The sequence below is a fragment of the Hyperoodon ampullatus genome (genome assembly GCF_949752795.1).
Source record: "Hyperoodon ampullatus genome assembly, chromosome: 14".
Lineage (NCBI taxonomy): Eukaryota > Metazoa > Chordata > Mammalia > Artiodactyla > Ziphiidae > Hyperoodon > Hyperoodon ampullatus.
In genome coordinates, this window is record NC_136927.1 from 65,823,057 (window position 1) to 65,831,228 (window position 8,172).

Genomic DNA, 8,172 nt, shown 5'->3' on the forward strand with positions numbered 1-8,172 from the left:
CTTTTGGTGTCATATGTAAGAAACCATTGCCTAGTTCAAGGTTGTAAAGATTTACACTTGTATTCTCTTCTAAGAGTCTTATAGTTTTAGCTCTTACATTTAGGTCTTTGATCCATTTTGAGTTAATTTTTTGTACATGGTGTGAGGTAGTCCAACTTCATTTTTTTTTTTTTTTGCATGTGGATATTCAGTTGTGCCATCTCCATTTGTTGAAAAGGCTGTTCTTCCCCCCCATTGAATGGTCTTGGCACCCTTGTTGGAAATCAGCTAACCATAAATGTGAGGGTTATTTTTTTTCTGGACTCCTAATTCTGTTCCTTTGATCTATCCTTATGACAGTACCACCCTGACTTTATTACTATAGCTTTGTAATAAGTTTTGAACCTTATTATCCTTTTAATATCTGTGTAATCTTAGTGATGTCACCTCTTTCATTCCTGATATTGGTAATTTGTGTCTTCTCTCCCTCTCTTTTTATATTTTCTTTCTTTGATCCATCTGGTTAGAGATTTTTCAATTTTATTGACCTTTTCAAAGAACCAGCTTTTGGTGTGTCTGATGTTTCTCTATTACTTTTCTGTGTTCTTTTTTATTGATTTCCCATCTAATCTTTATTATTTCCTTGTTCTTACTTAGTTTGGTTTAATTTGTTCTTCTAGTTTCTTAAGGTAAAAGCAGAAGTCATTGGTTTGAAACCTTTCTTCTTCACTAATATAGGCCTTTAGTGCTGTAAAGTTTCCCCGAAGTACTGCTTTAGTAGCATCCCAGACATTTTGGTATGTGATGTTTTTGTTTTCATTTTCATTCAGTTTAAAATTTTCTAATTTCCCTGTTGATATCCCTTTGACCCATGGTTTATTTAGAAGTGTATTATTCTGTTTCCCAATATTTGGGGATTTTCCAGGGATTTTTCTGTTACTGGTTTTTACTTTAATTCCATTGTGATCATAGAATGTATTTTGTATGACTTGAATCTTTTAAAATGTGTTGAGACTTTTTTAATGGCCCAGAGTATGGTCTATTTTGGTAAGTGTTCCATGAAAAGAATATGTATTCTGCTGTTATTGGGTGGAGTGTTCTATAAATGTCAGGTCAAGTTGGTTGATGGTGTTATTCAAGTCTTCTGTATCCTTATTTATTTTCTGTTTTACTTGTTCTGTCAATTACTGAGAGAGTGATATTGAAATCCCTGACTATAATTGGGGATTGTCTGTTTTTTCTTGCATTTCTATCACTTTTTGCTTCATGTATTTTGCACTTTTGTTATTAAATACACAAATATTTAGGATTATTGTTCCTCTTGATGGATTGACCTCTTAATCATTATAAGATGACTTTCTTTATCCTCTAAACATACTTTTTCTAATGTAAATATAGCCCCCCAGTTTTCTTCTTTCTTTTCTTTTAAATTTTTTTAAAGAATATTTATTTATTTATTTATTTGCTGCCTGAGGTCTTAGTTGCGGCACGTGGGATCTTTCATTGCAGTGCATGGGCTCTTCGTTGCAGTGCATGGACTTCTGTCTCGGTGGTGCCCGGCTTAGTTGCCCCACGGCATGTGGGATCTTAGTTTCCCGACCAGGGATCGAACTGGTGTCCCTGCATTGCAAGATGGATTCTTAATCACTGGACCACCAGGGAAATCCCCCTCCTATTTTCTTTTGATTAGTGTTAAAATGGTCTACATTTTTCCATCCTTTTACTTTTAACCCACTTGGTTTTATTTTTATATTTGAAGTGCATTTCTTATAAGCAGCATATAGTTGGGTCTATTTCTTTATCCAATCTGCAAATCTCTGCCTTTAGTTGGAGTATTTAGACCATTTACATTTGATGTGATTGTTAATATGGTTAGGTTTAAATCTTTTATCTTACTATTTGTTTTCTACTTGTCCTGTCTGTTCTTTGTTCCCCGTTTCCTCTTCTTCTGCCCGTTTTTTAGGATTAATTAAATGTTTTTATGATTCTATTTATCTCTTGTTGATTATTAGCTATAACTCTTTGCTGTGTTATTTTAGTTATTCCTGTATGGTTTATAGTATACATCTTTAACTTATCACCATCTGCTTTCAAGTGATATTATATCACTTCATGTATAATATAAGACTGTTACATTCTTATTCTATTATATTATGCATTTTACTTTTACATATTTTAAATACAACATGACACTATTATTATTTTCGTCTAAACATTAAGTTTTTTTTTTTTTTTTTTTTTTTTTTTTTGCGGTACGTGGGCCTCTCGCTGCTGTGGCCTCTCCCGTTGCGGAGCACAGGCTCCAGACGCGCAGGCTCAACGGCCATGGCTCACGGGCCCAGCCACTCCACGGCATGTGGGATCCTCCTGGACTGGGGCACGAACCCGCGTCCCCTGCATTGGCAGGCGGACTCTCAACCACTGTGCCATCAGGGAAGCCCCAGTAAGTTATCTTTTAAAGAGATTTAAATAATGAGAAAAATAATCCTATGTATTATTTATGTAGTTACCATTTCCAGTGCTCTTCATTCCTTTTTGTACATCCACATTTTTCTCTGGTATCATTTTCCTTCAGCCTGAGGGATGTTGACTTTTCTTTTAGTGTGGGTCTGCTGGTGATGAATTCTTTCAGCTTCTCTGTCTGAAAAAGTCTTTATTTTTAACCTTCATTTTTGAAAGTTATCTTTGCTAGACATAGAATTCTAAGTTGACAGATTTATTTCTTTCAATACTTTAAAGATGTTGTTCCCTGCCTTCTCACTTGCATTATCTTTGGCAAGAAATCTGCTGTCATTCTCATCTTTTTTCCTCAGTATGTAACTTTTCTTTTTAACCCGATGGCTTTTTTTTTTTTTTTAATATTTATTTATTTATTTATTTGGCGGCACCAGGTATTAGTTGCAACACACGGGATCTTTGTTGTGACCTGCAGGATCTTTAGTTGCGGCATGTGGGCTCTTAGTTTTGGCATGTGGGATCTAGTTCCCTGACCAGGGATTGAACCCAGGTCCCTTGAATTGGGAGTGTGGAGTCTTAACCCCTGGACCACCAGGGAAGTCCCTTAACCTGATTGCTTTTAAGATTTCCTCTTTGTCACTGGTTTTGAACAGTCTGATTATGATTTACCTTGGTATAGTTTTCTTCACACTTCTTGTCCTTGGATTCATTGAATTTACTGGATCTGAAGGTTTACAATTTTTCACATGATAGAGTGACACTCAGGACCAGAGAGGAAGTACCAGGCCGAAAAACTTGGGGAAAGCCACTTCTGACTTAGTTTCCCTGTCAGGTAGGCTGAGGGATACCTGCATTTGAGGGCATTCTGTTTTCCTTATAGGACTTGCTTCTAAGATCAAAGTACACAGTGACAGAGTGGCTAAGGTGTCAGGTAACTGGGTACAACCCTTAACTTGTTGACTCAGCATCTCTTCTGGTTCCTTCTGTGTTGAGACATGGGGCTTCCAGCTGGGAGGACATTAGGCCCTGGCCAGTCATGCCCCAGATCCACAAGGGTGCAAATTGAGAAATTGAGACCCCTTTTTTTTAGGACAAGTTGGTATAGAATTTTTTAAAATTAGGATTTAAAAAGCTTAGAATTTTACATATGCTTGACCTGGCAATTCCAGCACCAGGAAGTTATCATAAGAAAACAGTTCAGATTATTAGAGCCAAAAGATGTGAGTTTGAACCTGGCTGGATCAGTGATGAGCTTTGTGACCTTGGACATATTACTTTACCTCTCTGAACCTACATTTGCTTATCTATAAAATAGGGATTTTAATCATTGTATTATCTTGCTGTAGTGAGGATGAAATGAGATCATATGAGGGTTAAATGAGGTAATGTGTACCAGATACTCAGCATAGGGCCAAGTACAGAGCAAATCTTGTGCTGCTGGGCAATGTTTTGATAATGATTATATATGGAAAATAAAAAGACTAGAGCAACATGCCCAGAATATCAAAAATGGTCATCTCTGGGAGAGGAATCATTTTATTTTCTAAATGCTTTCCTGTTTTCTTCTAGTTTTCTACAGTGAACAAATATTGCTTTTATAATGAGGAGAAAAAAAAAGGCTGGCAGTTAAAACACAATGTGTGTCATTCTTCCAAAACTTCTTTTGAAAGGGGTGAGAAACACAACGGGCCAGGCTAAAGGTGGGACCAGCAGGGCTGGAGAAGGGCCAGGTGACCACTCCTCCACCTCCAAGGCCAGAGCCTGGGTTGGAATCTGAAAGGAGGCTGTGGAGGGAGGTGCTGGAGCATATAGAATTCAAGGTCCACTTACGGTGTGCCTCAGTCAAGCATCTTTGCTGCTCTGTGCCTCAGTTTCCTCATCTGTAAAATGGGCATATAAGAGGCTCTGTCTCATAGGGTTGTTGAGACTTTAGTGACTGTTTAGTTTTTAGCACAGTGCCCGGTGAACAGTAAGTGTCAGCTGTTGTCATTGTTATTATTACTATTCTTATTATAGTCATTCACCATTGCCTCTAGTGCAGGTGGTGAGGGGCGGGGACTGTTCAGTGCAAAGTGGGGCTCCATCTCCCTCACAAGATGAGAGATGTGAGAGAGACAGCTCAACCCTGCTGGAGACCCTTGGGCAGGCCACCCCATCTCTCTGGGCCTTCTCTCTGGGCCTCTGGTTCCCCCTCTGACCAATGGGGACACTTGTTTCCACATGTGAATAATAAATGGGCCCCTGTGTCCAATGCCTACACACCGATGGCACCTACTGTTGGTTCCCTTCCCTTCGTGGATGACACCTGTGTCAGGGAGAAGAGTAGGAGAGGCCATGTGGCCAGGCTGGGTGGGGTCAGGCACCCCAGCCACCCAGAAGCCGGTGCCCCAAAGCCCCAGATGTCCCTCCTCCAGCTCCCTGATGGCCGTGGAGGGAACGGGAGCAACATGGGAACATTAATCTTCCTCATTAACTCACTTTGCTCTGGAGCTGTAGCTATTAGCCCTGCATGCAGTCGGAGCAGCAGTTGGAGCCGGGCAGGGGTCACCCAGACTGCTGGCCCACTGCCTGCCCAGCCTCTGCCCAGTACTTGCTCTGTCCCCAGGGAGAGGGGCCAGAGGAGGGGGTTTCTCTAGCAGCAGAGTTCCTTACGTCACTAAAGACGGAGGCAGAAATGGAAGCCTTGACTTCTGTTCACTTACTGACTCACAGTCATTCAAAGGCTGTTTCTAGAGCACCTACTGTGTGCCAAGGAAACCGCACCTTCCATATACTTCGCATGTGGCTGGGAAGAATGGGGGGCAAGTAGCAGGAGATGAGGTCATAGAAATAAGGGGGCATAGAGCTGTAGGAAGGACTTGGCCTTTTCCCTGAGTCAAGCCAGAGTCACTGGAGAGCTTGGGGCGAGGAGGCGACGTGATCAGATTTGCATCTCATGAGACTTTTTATCTGGAGAAGGGGCGCCGTGAGGAGGCTGGCTGGGCCAGTCATCCCAGCAGCGTGGAGACTGACCTGGGAGGCGTTGAGGGTTGAGGAGTGCGGTTACCATGGGGATGAAGGACAGATCAAGGAGCTGGGCAGGGCAAAGGGTTCATGTCCTTCCAGTGAGTCCTTCCTAGTCTCTGCGCCTCGTCTTCTTCACCGAGAAGTGCGCTGATCTACAAGGCCCCTCTTCTGTCAGCTTGCAGCCTTTCCGCCGCCTGGCCCATGCCTTTTCCCGCCCATCCCAGGCCTCGGCTACAGCGAGGAGCCAAAGCCATGATCATGAACCTCAAGGACTATAACACTGGCTTTGTATGTTAGTGTTGACCAGAGTTTGCGTATATCTTAACTCCTTTCATCCCCATAGCACCCAGGGTAGGTCAGAAGTCTTCACATTTTACGGATGAGGAAACTGAGGTGCAAAGAGGTGATGTTTCTTACCCAAGGGCACAGAGCTAGTGGCAAGCAGAGCAAGGATTTGAACTCAGGTCGGATGGATTGCCAAACCCATCCTTCTCCATTATTAACTGTTCCAGTGGTCCCTCCCAGCTCTGGGTTCAGTGAAATAAGCACCGGCAAGTGTTGGGCGCCTACTGTGTACCAGGTGCCATGTTGGGTGTGTCACTTAGCATCATCTTCTGTCCCTGCCAGCCCCAGGAGGGAGTGTCCCCATTTCACAGGTGAGAAAATAGAGGCTCAGAAGGGAAAGGAGCTGCCCAAGGTCAGAGCTGGCCACCCGGGTCTCCAGTCTCTCCAGCACCTGCTATCTCATCCCAGCTCCCCCCCACCGGCCCCCGCACCATTCAAGGTCCCCTCAAAGCCAGTGACCTCAATTTCCCAAAGTAAGGTATCTTGTTAGCATCTCAAAGAACCTTCTGCCTGCCTCCATGTATATTCATGGAGGTTCAAAGAGGAAGCTCCAGACAGGAGACTCCTTTCTTTCCTTCCAAGAGCAAATTCTCACCCTCTCAGATGCAGGAAATGTAGCCTGGCTGGGAAAAGACTTTCTTTCTTTTTCCTTTTTCACCAGAGTTGGTAAAAGAAAACTGCTACCTCCAGCTCTGACGTCTGAACATGATTGGTTCAGACTTTGCCTGGTTGGTTCTAGAAGTTGGGAGGGCGTGAGAGCTGCTGGCTGAGTAGCGTCCTCTGTCCTCTCTCCAAGGCCATCTGGTCTCTCTTTAGAGTGACAGAGAGCAGAGGTCGGAGTGCAGAGGGGGCCTCGCATGCCAGGGTTACCTACTCACCCAGCTTAAAATACACCACATAAATGTGGCTATTCTCCCTGCCTTCGTGTATGTTTGAAAGTTTTCATAAGAAGTTAATAAAGGAGTTTTTTTTAAAAAAAAACACTAAAAGCAAAAAACAAACAAACAACCCAACTCTGTAGGCGGATGTCCTCTGGGGGGAGGGCCACCCCTTCTGGGCATGGCAGCCCAGGCTTTCAGAGTCAGGCTTCTCTAGTGCAGGGGCTACAATGAGGGTCTGCTCCCTGGCACTCCCTCTTCACTCCACCCTTTGCACGTGCTTTCCCCGCAGGCCTCACGAACTCCTGTTCATTTTTTCAAGACATTTCCCATGTCACCTCCTCTCTGAAGCCTTCCCTGATTCCTTCAGGCAGTCACACCTGCCTCTCTCAGAGCCCCTTGTTCATCTTCCCTCACCAGCAGCCCCCACCGGTGCACGCACAGTGCTTTAGGCGCTATGCTCTGTTCTTTACCCAGGCTATGGCTTTGATTCCTCATGCAGTGGTCCCACATGTTCATGAGGAAACTTAAGGCTCAGAGAGGTGAGGTCACTTGCCCAAAGTCACACAGCAAGTGAGTAGTGGGGTGAGGATCCAAATGAATGTGTGGCTACGTGGCCCAGCCCCCAAACCACTCCCCGCTCCGCCCTGTGTATCACACCATAGCACTTTGTAACAAAGATCTTTCTGGCTTGATCGCCCTTGCTGGCCTGTAAGCCCCCAAGGGTGGGTCCCAGGCCCTGGACCCTGTGTACCCAGCTCAGTGCTGGCACCGGGGAGGCCAGTGAACACCTAGATCCGAAATGGGTGAAAACCTAGATCCGAAATCTTGGAGACCATTTTCCCTGGTCCCTGCCATTACAGAGTGAAAGCAAAGGCTTGGAAGTCTCATGGAACCACCTGTAGAGGCCTCAGGAGCAAGAAACCCAGGGAGGCTAGAAAGCCACCGCCCCCAGCTATCCACAAGGATGACCAGATATTTGGGGAGCAGTGGCTCCTTGGACTGCAGGGAGGGAGGGAGGGCAGGGCTCAGTAGACAGCAGGGAGGTCGTGGTTGCTGGATCATTCAGGAAGCATTGATTGAGCACTTACTGTGTGCCAGGCACAGTGCTAGGCACTGGGGCAAAGCTGCAAACAAGCCGGACCCAGTCCGTACCCTCACAGGGATCTCATATGTGAGGCGGAGGGTAGCCAGTCAAGAAATTGACAGAAATGCTACCGCGTTGGAAGGAATGATGGGAGGGGTCTGGGGAGGGGGGCAAGTATCAGAGGCTTTCAGGAGGTGGTGTTGAGGCTGAGCTCTACCAGGTGAGGGAGCCTGTCAGGGAGGTATGGGCTGCAGGGTCTCCCAGGTGGACTGTGCAAAGGCCCTGCGGTGGAGAAAGTCTGGGCTCACTCAGGAACAAATGAGAGGGGGGTGTCCCTGAGGGCAGGGGCGGGGATGCCAGAGGAGGTAGGGAGCCACTGGTGAGATCTGAGGGGGTGACAGTAGAGGCAGCATTTGGCTT